This window comes from Dermacentor albipictus, chromosome 1, assembly GCF_038994185.2.
Source record: "Dermacentor albipictus isolate Rhodes 1998 colony chromosome 1, USDA_Dalb.pri_finalv2, whole genome shotgun sequence".
NCBI lineage: Eukaryota > Metazoa > Arthropoda > Arachnida > Ixodida > Ixodidae > Dermacentor > Dermacentor albipictus.
Genome location: NC_091821.1, coordinates 290,520,528 through 290,532,722, shown reverse-complemented (window position 1 = coordinate 290,532,722; position 12,195 = coordinate 290,520,528). Strand labels below are relative to the sequence as shown.

The 12,195-nt window shown below is 46.4% G+C and overlaps 1 protein-coding gene across 2 annotated transcripts in view; it reads right to left on the bottom strand.

Moving 5' to 3' along the window:
• LOC135919186 (prolactin-releasing peptide receptor-like) overlaps window positions 1-12,195 on the bottom strand; it is a 170,465-nt gene that overhangs the window by 106,495 nt on the left and 51,775 nt on the right. Inside the window, exon 1 of one of the 2 annotated variants that reach the window (XM_070535002.1) lies at window positions 1,346-1,624. The exons of the other annotated variant lie outside the window; for it this stretch is intronic. The gene's annotated coding sequence lies outside the window, so the exon portion shown is untranslated. Of the gene's footprint in view, window positions 1-1,345; window positions 1,625-12,195 lie in introns of those variants that run through there. 2 annotated transcript variants of the gene reach the window in all.

The window sequence follows — 12,195 nt, the reverse complement described above, 5'->3', positions numbered from 1 at the left end:
AACAAAGAAACGCCTCCACCTCGTCGGGTTAGCCTACGCACAAAGAACGTTTTCATCTCGGCAATTTGAAAAACATCCAAGTCATCTGATTGCCAGGTTTCTGTTAACATAATAATATCAAAGCAGTGATTCATCCTCTCGGAAAGACATTCAAGTTCCGCGACCTTGTTTCCAATGGACTGCACATTTAAGTGAAAGCACCGAAGAAAACCACTGTGCTTATTGTCGAATTCTCGGACTAATTCAGTGAGTGAAATAAATCCTAAGGAATCCATTGCAAGTCGTGTAATACGTTACACAAGCAGATACGCTGACAAAATAGGTCAGTCGCACAGGGCAGTCAAGTCGTCCTCACCCCTGATGACTGCAGCTGGTTCCCCATTCTTTCGGCGCGCCAGGACTTTGCCGTTCGAGTGCCATGCATAATCATACCCAACCCTTGTAGCCCATGCTCTTGCTATCCCAAGGAGAATTCTTGCATGCCTAGTCATGTTCTCCGTTATATAGAGGCCCTCATTAGACTGTCGGAGAGCCTTCCTCCTCACCAGCCAGATGTGACGTGTGTCCTGGTGCACAAAGCGAACGATCACTCCCCGTATCTTGCCCGACTTGGATGCCATCCTGTGACGGGCGGAAATGTCTGCACGACCAAGTCTATCAACACCCAACTTTGTAGCGACATCATTGACTTTAGATAGAAGGTCCTCCCCCTCTTCCTCAGGTATTCCGTGGATTTCTATATTCAAGCGCCTACTGCGCCATTCAAGGTCGTCAACGTCAAGCTGTAGCTGGGCAAAACTTTTAACATTACAGGCTTTCTCAATTTTATCAACTCGTCCAAGAATGCATTTTATCTCGTTCTCGTGCTTGTTTAGACCTTCCTGAATGTTATGATACTTATCAGATAGCAGTTGAGCTAGCCTTTCCACTTCTCCAACTTTGTCAGTCAAAGGGAGGAGAGCGGTTATCTTCTTGCTCATGTCTACTATCATGTGTTTGATTTCGGCATCTCCCAACAGTTCTACAGTAGGTGCATTGCCCTTCGTACTGCCCGGCCTGCAAGCCTCACACTTCCAGTTCTTCCTCTTAGTATCGCGTTTGGACGCAAATGCTTCTTCTGTCATGCCCGAACAGACTGTGCCATGAAAGCTAAACTCACAAACGCTGCATGTAATAACATTCTTGTCATCATTCAGTACAGCTCAGCAAGTGTAACACTTAGGCATGCTTGCAACTCAAAGTATCAGAACAATGGCACAAAACACAATGGGTGGCAGCGGCGACAGTAAAAAAAGAAAAAAATAAATAGCAAGAAGCGTGCACGCAGTACACGAGAGTTACCAACCTGTAATGTACAAGAAGAATGGTCAGACGTGCTGCCTGCACTGTCGCCGCTGCCAAAATGCGAGCTGCGTGCCTGACGGTACGCCCCCGATGCGAAGCACAGATCCGCCGCTATGTCGCTGTTCGTCGTTGATAAACGGCATGTTGCAAGACGATTTTCTTCTGGATAACCAGCAGGCGCGGGAAATCCAAAGTTCAGGCAGAATACGGCCGGCACAGTTGCCGGTTAAAATCCATATGAAGCTTTGAACACAGGGCCTGTAATGTACAAGAAGAACGGTCAGACGTGCTGCCTGCACTGTCGCCGCTGCCAAAATGCGAGCTGCGAGCCTGACGGTACGCCCCCGATGCGAAGCACAGATCCGCCGCTATGTCGCTGTTCGTCGTTGATAAACGGCACGTTGCAAGGCGATTTTGTTCTTGATAACCAGCAGGCGCGGGAAATCCAAAGTTCAGGCAGAATACGGCCGGCACAATTGCCGGTTAAAATCCAAATGAAGCTTTGAACACAGGGCCTGTAATGTACAAGAAGAACGGTCAGACGTCCTGCCTGCACTGTCGCCGCTGCCAAAATGCCACCTGTTACAATGAGGGGAGTGCCAAGCTGTGTAAAAAAATCCAACGTACATTCAATGAAATCTAATATCATGGATACAACACCGGATGGAGGCCTGTAAATTACCACAAATATAGTATTCGCACACTTCATCATGAGGGACTTATAGTGCTAGTGCATCACAGAAAACTCAGAAATGACATCAAAAGATAGATTGTGTTTTACATAAAAAGCTATACCACCACCTTTCTTATATTTACGGGACAGTGAACGACACTTATAGCCTGAGAAGTCTACAGCGTCATACTCGTCGCGAACCAAGTCTCAGAATACGCTAAAATACCATATTCATGCTGCAATTCATGTAGAAGCATGCAGACAGATTCGTGTTTGCTTTTTAAACTTTGTGCATTCAAATGAAACAAAGACATCTGATTTCTATTACGTAACTCTCTGCTCTGTCTGAAGGAAAGCTTCTCGTAGTACTTGCATTCCTGAAAAGCCATTGCCATTTTGAACGCGCATACAAAACGATACTGCCTGATTATCTCATTCTGTCAAGGTCTTCCATTGTTATAACCCTGATGAGTCGGTCACGAGGACCGCGATGCACCAAGAATTTTCCATTCTTGTGCCAGGCGAACTTGTACTCTTTTTCAGCCGCCTGCGTCTTCATATGCCAGAAAAGCTTTTTGTTCTGTGGTGTGAGATTCTTATTCAAGTCAATTTTTGACTGATTTTTTCAGTTGCGTTTTTTTCCCGAGCCAAGCATCTCTGGTCGCGCGAAAAGCGAAGTTAACCAGGATAGCTGGGACTTTTTCTGACTTTTCTGTGCCGATTGCTTCATTTTCAACGTCAACTGAGTCAGCCTTGACCTTCAACAGAATGCGGTGGACGGCTTCAATGTCCTGTTTCGAAAGTTGTGGAAGCTCGAGATCATCCGCTAAACAGTTCAACTTTTTTAGCAAGTTTTCATCGACATGATGCACCAGACCATGCACTCCCAAATTCAGACGTCTGCCGTACTGATCGTTATCCTTCGATTGTGTCCAAGTTTGTCGATTTCTTGCTTTTTTACCTTGATTTCAAGTTTTTGCACACGCTTTTGAAGATAACACAGTCATCCATGAATTGTGTGTATATTACAGAATTCATGCAAAGGTAAGTCGTTGATATAGATTAAGAATAGGAGCGGGCAAAGAACCGATCCCTGGGGGACGCCTGACGTTACTGAAACCGGAGTGGATAGGTGGTTTTTTATTACAATATATTGCGATCTAATAGTAAAATTCTGTAATCCATGTTGGGACAGTAGGATGTAAATTTGGCTGGGAGAGTTTCGCAAGCAATCGTTGGTGAGACACTTTATCAAATGTTTTAGCATAATCAGGAAGGATCGTGTTAGTTTGTACCTTACCATCCAGGTTAGTGTTAGTGTTAGGCTTGGTAGGTTAGATGATTTTGGCTTCTACGCGAAGTGAAACACGGACACAGAAAGGAGCAGACAGGACGAGCGCTCGTCCTGTCTGCTCCTTTCTGTGTCCGTGTTTCACTTCGCGCTAGAAGCCAAAATCATGTTACCGTACCAACTCGCCCAACTGTCTATCCTTTTGGTAGGTTAGTGTTAGGCTTGCGGAAGCCATGTTGTGAAGGATGAAAAAGTTATTGCTGTCAAGAAAATTTATTATGTGGGAGTGATCACATGCTCCATGATTTTACAGTGGACGCTTGTTAGAGAGATGGGGCGGTAATTAAGTGGGGAATTTCTGCTACCTGACTTGATGAGCGGAACGACCTTCCCTTTCTTCCAGTCGTCTGGAATGACTCCCGAAGAAAGTGACTGTGAAAAAATGAGGGTGAGATAAAGTGAGGCATTGTCTTAGGTGTTTTTCAAGATATTGGTATTAATTTCACCCATCCCAGCTGAAGATGACAATTTGATATATTATATTATGGATGAAATTCAAATTTCTCGGAAATTGATCACAGACATGTCACAATCAAAGTCAAGCAAAGGTAAACGGGAGGGTGCGGTCAGTTCATCGGAAAACACTGTAGCGAACGCGGTGTTGAATAAGTTCGCACAATCCACGTCAGCAGTCGTTTCGTTGAGATCACTGGTGAGTACCATTTCTCGCGGTTCGTCATCTTTCAGTGTTTTCCAAAATTGTTTGGGATTAGCTTTTAGTAGCTTGGAGAATTCTAAGTGGTAAAAAGACTGCTTTGCTTGATGTAGAGTAGAAAGATATTTTTATCTGCTTCGTAATACTTCTCCCATGCATTTGGTTGATCTCTAAGCTTTGCAACCCGAAATAGGCGTTCCTTTTTATTTGCAAGCCTTTTTAATGTTTGCGTAAACCATGGTTTGTGACGACTGGCTCTCAAACTTACTTTACGTACAAATTTGGCTCTTAATTCCTTCAGCTTTTTCTTAAAGCGTGTCCAAATGGTATCAACATTATGGTGGTGAAAAGTTGTCTGAAATTTGAGGTAAAATGTGCTAAGGCCCACATATATCGCGTCATAATCACCTTAGTGGTAGAGCTGTATCGTTTTCTTGTACATTTCGTGCTTTGTTGGTCGCAAAGAAAAACCGGCATGAATTACTTTATGGACGCCGATTTCGTTGAGATAATGAATGTATGATGGGCTTTCGGGGTTGTTGGTTATTATTGGATCTAAGATATTGGATGTATTCTGTGAAACACGTGTTGCTTCAGAAACTAGCTGGGTCATGTTAAAATTGCGGCAGATATCGAGAAAGTTCCTGGCTTCGGTTAGTCCTGTCAATGAACACAAATTGTCAGTGCGCCAGTCTATTTGCGGGAAGTTGAAATCGCCGAATATAAGAAGGTGCATTTGGGTGAGCAGCAACAAGCTGACACATAGTTTGGTTAAGCTGGCTGCAAAATACGGAAGTAGTGTGGGGCGATCGGCAACAAAGGCCTAGTAGTACGGTGTGTGGGCGTGATTGGATAGTCACCCATAATATTTCCAACAGTGACCGAATATTGATGACTGCACAAGACAAGCGCTCGTGGAATGCAATCAGTACACCGCCACCGCGCGTAGATGCATGGTCATTGCGGTACACACGAAAGTTCGCTAAGTCCGATAGCACTTCAGTATCACTCACGCCGAGAGTGAGCCACGTCTCGGTAAGTATTAGTGGATTACTCCTAGAGGACAACACAGTGCTAGATATACGTTCACGCTTTTGAAGAAAGCTGCGGATGTTAGTGTAAATTGCAGAAAGTGAAAGAGCATCGCTAGAGACAGCATATGCTCGGTTCTTTTCTTTCATTTTCTTGGCGCTTCGGTTGCTACGATAACTCTTTGATGCAGTTTGCAGCGTCGTCAAAGATGTACCGCTTTTGGTTCATGTAGAGCGTTTTGAAACACACGGAAAATAGCTTGCTTTTTCGCAAAAGCAAGTAGTTATTTACGGTCATTTTGGATTGGGCGCGAGAAATCCTCACTGATGCCATAACTTGTCCCTTTAAGCATACGGCCATTTGACAGTGTTGCAGTTTGGGTCTTATGTAAAGCAAGCTTCACTATTACGGGCCGACAGCGACCGGCTGAGGGACGGCCGAGGCGATGCGCGCGCTCTGTATTCCTTGGTTCCATGGTTAACTGAAATTTATCGTGGCAAAGGTTTGTTACCAACTGCTCTGTCTCTGCGAGTGTTTCCGAGGAGGAGCGGTGGGGGATGGCGTAGAATATTAGGTTATTTCGCCTCGAACGGTTCTCGGCGTCATCCATACGGGCTTCCAGCTCCGAAATTCGAAAGCCAGTGCGCTCTGTGCTAGCGCGCATCATTTCAATTTATTTCGGCAGTGGTACCAATGCCTGATAATTATTTTCGAGATCTGTTCGTCTTTTGTTCAGTTTCCCGATTGTTTTGTCAGTACTGCCGAGCTGAGCTTTCAGGCCTCTTATTTCTTCAATCAAGTGCGCTTGGCCGTTTGTCAGGCTACGCAATTCAGCGAGAAGGGCTTGAGTAGAAGGGTGGGGATTAGACTCAATATCGCCACCTAGGAGTAGTAGCAAGCGTATTACACAGACACATTCCGTAAAAATAGTAACACAGTACCATGGGCTTGGCAGCCGTACCAGGCAATAATTGCTCGTTTTTTTTCCGCAAACATGACGTAAGGTTCACCAACCTGCATATCGAGAGTGAACTGATTAGTGATCCGTGCAGTGGCACAGTCACCAAAACCACAGGGTTGCGCCGAGGGTGCCTGTTCTTTTCTGGCTGGTGGACTCGTTGCTATCGACGACGGTGCGGCCGCCCATGCTTGGGAGAGTTCCGCTGTCCGGCGAGCCCCATGCGGCTTAGGCAGGAACTGCAGCTTGCCGACAGGTAGGAGCCGGGCAGTGGCCCCGTAGCTTCCAGGATAGGTGAGGCCGCATTCCGATGATGTTGGCGATGCTGCATGCGAAAGCGCAGGTAGCAGCAGACGCACAGCGACGCAGTAGACCATCTGCATTGAGAGAGTGAACTGATTAGTGATCCGTGCAGTGGAACAGTCACCAAAACCACAGGGTTGCGCCGAGGGTGCCTGTTCTTTTCTGGCTGGTGGACTCGTTGCTATCGACGACGGTGCGGCCGCCCATGCTTGGGAGAGTTCCGCTGTCCGGCGAGCCCCATGCGGCTTAGGCAGGAACTGCAGCTTGCCGACAGGTAGGAGCCGGGCAGTGGCCCCGTAGCTTCCAGGATAGGTGAGGCCGCATTCCGATGATGTTGGCGATGCTGCATGCGAAAGCGCAGGTAGCAGCAGACGCACAGCGACGCAGTAGACCATCTGCATTGAGAGAGTGAACTGATTAGTGATCCGTGCAGTGGAACAGTCACCAAAACCACAGGGTTGCGCCGAGGGTGCCTGTTCTTTTCTGGCTGGTGGACTCGTTGCTATCGACGACGGTGCGGCCGCCCATGCTTGGGAGAGTTCCGCTGTCCGGCGAGCCCCATGCGGCTTAGGCAGGAACTGCAGCTTGCCGACAGGTAGGAGCCGGGCAGTGGCCCCGTAGCTTCCAGGATAGGTGAGGCCGCTTTCCGATGATGGTGATGCTGCAAGCGCAGGTAGCAGCAGACGCACAACGACGCAGTAGACCATCTGCATTGAGAGAGTGAACTAATTAGTGATCGGGACAGTGGCACAGTCACCAAGCCCTCTTAAAGGCATAGGTCTTTTGTTCAGAGGCCTTTAGAGGCATATTGTGCAAAAATCACTACTAGTAATAATATTTAGCGCTTCCCTTTGGAAGACACAGCAGTTAAAATACTGGCCTGCGCGGACGACGTTGTCACTTTTTGGTCTGACAAAGAGCCTGTTACGAACGCAATCGTTAAAGGGCTATGATATCATTGGCTGAGCATAGGCATCTCTGGAAGTGCCAGGGCATTTGGCATGGCGAATGGTCATCGTACGAAAACGTCCACTGGTGGACAACACCAACATGATAGTACACACAAAACAAAGAAACAAGGCAAAGGTAAGACATAAGCACTGTTATCATAACAATTACAGCGTATCCTAATGAATGGCATAATGAATAGAACGCCCACCTTTTACAGCCCTCGACGACAAATATCCGGACACGGCCACCCGAACACAGCAATTGAACACACAGACTCTACGGTGGTCAATATCAACTCGAAATTTCTCAAACAGCTTCTCGTCTTTGTTTTTTGGCTAAACTTTTCCAGCAGTCACTTGGTTATGGCATCCTTCCTCTAGATTGGAAAGGTTGTTCCCGTTCATAAAACAGGTAGGAAACATTATCCCCTAAACTGTTTTTACTAACAAGCATTCCCTGCAAATTAATGGAGCACATCTTGTGCACTCATAGCCTTAATATATTAAAATACAGTTCCATCTCAACACGGCGTTAGGCGTTCTTTTTCTTGCTACGCTCAATCACCGCTGTTCACTGACCGTTTGCATTCAATATTTCACAGTAATTCCAGAATCGATGGTGCCTTTCTAGATTTCTCGAAGACTTTCGATAAAGTTAATTACGTCCTACTTGTGCTCGAACTTTCTTCCTTAAACGTTGTCCGCAGTCTTGGGTCGAATACTTTCCAATCAATCGTAGACAGTATGTTTCTGTAAACGACCATGATTCGCCCTTAACTAACGTAGCATCAGGGGTACCGCGGAAGGCTCCGTTTTAGGTCCACTGCTATTCTTAACCCTTTCAACTGAATTTTTTCAGCGTACAGAATTTTTTCTTCATTTTCTATATCTTTACTACCGCTTAGAAGCACATAGGTATATTTGCCGTACCCCATCAGTATAGGATATGGCGGCACGACCTCTATACAGTATTTCCGCGTTTCAAATTATGCGCAGCTGGTTCACAGATTTACTTTTTGGAAAACTTGCTCGATTGTAACGAGACCGGGGTTATTGCACGAGCCATAAAACATTACTTATGCACAGGTGTTTATTGTACTTGAATAGCCGCCACCTACATCTTGGTCGCTTCGTCAAATTTATTTTCGTGATAGCTGCCTGACTTCTCGTCTACTGCCTAGCGGTTCATCACGCCGGCATTTGCCAGTTATAGGTCCTGCACGTGATCGTCGTCTAGCGGTTCATCACGCCGGCATTTGCCAGTTATAGGTCCTGCACGTGATCGTCGTCTACTTCCGGCACGTATTGTGCCTGCAATGCAGCAAACACACGTTATTCCTCCATGCACGGACACACCACGGCAGTTGAGACAAAAAACCACGAAACGGGACACCAACGAGTGAGCTCACGAGGGGCTCTGCAGGTTATGCATGGCAGAAACGACCGGCCTGGTGACGCATGCTTTTTTCGCCATCTTGTTTTGATAGAAGACGAAGAAACTGCTGCCTAGGCTGGTAGAATATCCAGGATATCTCAAGGTCTTCTTTGTGTTTCTTAACCGTTTTTGTCACAACCTGGAACCATTTGTCTTCATGTATTTTTTATAGACACCAGGATATATTAACGACTGACCCGATTGTGTCTCGTTGCCTGTTTACTTATAAGCTGATGACTGCGTACAGACTGACTTGAATAACATTGCCGCTTGGTGTGAAAATTGCCTCATGCAATGAAATCATAAAAATGCAAGCTGATGACTGTAGGGTTGTTCCACGCCAACTGTCCCAAACGTGGCGTTCGCGAAATATCCATTTCTCTCAAAAATTTCAAAAAACATTAGACGTATACAACAATTACTAGCACATATCATGAGGGCACACAAAGGACAACGTAGGGGAAGTTACTTGTACTTACTAATTGAATTAAAGAAATGATAATGGAAATGGACGTGAATGAAAAAAAAGTATGTATATCCCACGCACTCTGAGAATCGATGTAAGTGAAGCATTGCGTGCTGGATGCTTTGATTGACGATAATGAGAGCTGATGTTGACGACTAAAGCTTAATTTATTCAGGATTTAATCTAAGAAGCGAGCGGCGAGTTGATGTTAAACGTTACTTTGCGGTCACCACTGCTGTTTGTCTCCGTAGTACACAGAACACACAGGGAGAGGTGTTTGCTAGAGACATTGTTGTGCGCCATATTTCATAACCTCTCAGAGGGTTCAGCATCGCCATTGCCTCATATGGCACATCGCACCGTGGCAGAAGTATTAAACTTGGATTATGGGGATGCACCTGCCAAAACGACAATCGGATTATGAGGAACGCCGTAGTGGGGGACTGCGGATTAATTTTGACACCGTGATGCTCTTTAACATCTCCCAAAATCTAAGCGCACGGGCGTTTTCTATTTCGCCCGCCGTCGAAATGCGGCTGCAGGATCAAATCCGCGACCTCTATCAATGCCGCAAAGCTAAGGCGGCGAGCACGGACGTGTTGACGGTCGACCGCTTCCGTAGTGTCGCCTGTACGCTTGAATTCATTGCGGCTCTGCTTCTGCACGAGTTTGTCCACTTGATGCATTTGCATGGTGTTTATTTTTTTCAGAAATAGCAGCAACGTACTCTACCGTACCCTTAACTTAAGCTTATCCAGTTTCCCCGCAACCGCCGTCGTATAGCGTTTGCTTGCCCTTCCCCCCCCCTCCCTTATATGGGAACTGCGTCAGCTCCACCCTGCTTTCTACGGTTCTATCTGCGTTAGAAGTTTATTTCTTTCTTTGTTACAGAAAGAGGAAAGAAGGGCTAAAGGCCATATGGCCTTTATCTCGAATACCCCTGTCAAGCGGGCAAGTTAAGTGCACTTACGGAGAGTGCACTCGGTTTTTAGTGCACTTTCCCAAATATAAACGTCGCAAGCTGAGTGTCGGAGTGCGTTCACGAAACGCACTTTGCTGGTCGAGTACGTAGCCTCGCCGCCAGCGGTTTCAAAGGTACAAAACGTAATGCATAGAATAAGGACACAGAAGTTAATTCTAGCTGTTGAACAGCTTTCAACAAAATAATCAGAGCATAACTCGCTGACATGCTGTTCTAGCAGGATCAAATGCCGCCTCGTCACACGCCAACATCTTGTTCTAGATTGGCTAGGCATTCGTCTTGGCCGCCCTTGACTTGCAACGCTCTCATGATAAAAATACTTTCGTTTTCGTTGTATAAATATAGATTACGATTGTTTTTTTATTTATAATACAACTAATGCAGTCGCTTTTTAGAAGTTCTTATTTTATTTTAATCTGCATCTTCAAAAAACATGGTTTTAGTCAGTCGCCATTTTTTTAATGCGAGTGCACTGTTTTCCCGTTTAGCACCGCGTAGCCTAAAATGTCACTCAATCTCCCGAAGTGCACTCACCGTAAGTGCACTTAACTTGCCCACTTGACAGGAGTGTTAGTCCCCTCTGGACTCGCACTTTAGTAGAAAGGGAAGCGCTGCAGATTCCGCAATGCTTCTGAGGAGAGTCACGGATAATTACAGCTGTCAAGAGGCTAATGTGGCGACGGCCAGACACCTCCAGAGGTAATTGTGCAAATTCAACGCAGTGGGATGAAAACGAGTTTCTAGCATCGCCTTTGCTCTCTGATTCACTCCTGTCGTGTATGCACATGCACCCCCCCCCCCCTTCCCCAACGCTGTGTGCCTGACAGCAGCAGCAGCAGCAGCGGGAAAGTCGAAGGAAGAGGCAAAGAAGGCTTCGCTTTAAAAAAACTTGCCGCAGGTGGGAAACGAACCCACGTCTTCGCATTACGCGTGCGAATAATGCTGCGGATACAACACCCTTTTTTTACGCAGCAAATTTAGTTGGTTTGCGTGTCCCACCAACATGCTATGAGGTGAAATCAAATATGTTGAAGTGAAGGCGAACCAAAGTATTGCAATGGTGGGACTCAAATTCAATTTTTTTAAATTTCTCGGTGAGAACGCAAATTAATACAAATAAAATTGGTGTGGTGAAAGTCCTTACGCTCCTCAATTGTATCCGCTTCTCAGCGTATTTTTCCATGGACCACCTTAGTGTGTCACCAATGTCTAAACATAGGCTAAGCTAGCATGTTTAATAAAGTCAGGCGTTTATTTTTGAGCCTGGGCGCAGTACACCGGCGAAAATGAAATGTTTGAAGATAGTACGTTTTAATGGGCCCCTCGCCAGGTCAGACCATATTGAGCTGACAAGCGCAGAGCATACATTGAGCGATAACGATCGTGTCTGCGCATTGCTACGCGCCGCGGAAAGATCTGAAATTTCAAACCGTTCTTCCTTCTCGCGGCCGCCCCGCTTCAAGTCGGACGGTGACGTAGTCGTGCCCCCAATGTCCGCAGTGAGGCGTCGCTCGTGGTGACACGTCACTTGGAGAATTATTCCAGACAACCTCTGTCAGCTGTGCGATCTGTTGCTTGAATTGACAAATTGACGTTTAGAGAAATAATAAAACACACAAACACAATGTGTGCGTGTTTTTTGTTTTACTTCGCACCGAAGGAAGAGAGATATATTTCCGCTCGTCTGCTTGTTCCCACGGTCGTGCGGTCACGTGCGTAGGTGCCGAAACTATGCCATCTTGTACCGTGCTCCTGCGCGTGATCATGCTCTGTAGTCCGCTTGTTCTGCCTCAGTATTCGTGTAGCACTGAATTATACCGCTAGTCATGTGTCCTTGTTCGCCGCGCGCAAAATCGCGCGCTGCACGAACGAGACAACAGCTCGCGCGACGCCGTCAGCGGAAATTCCGGAAAAAGAAGCGACGAGAAAAAAAAATGAAGGTGGGACCTGTGACGTTTGCGTCACGCGATCCTCGAAGTTTGGTATGGGAGAACGCAGGGAAGGAATTTCGCTTGCGAAGGCTAGCGGGATGAGTGGAGAGAGCGT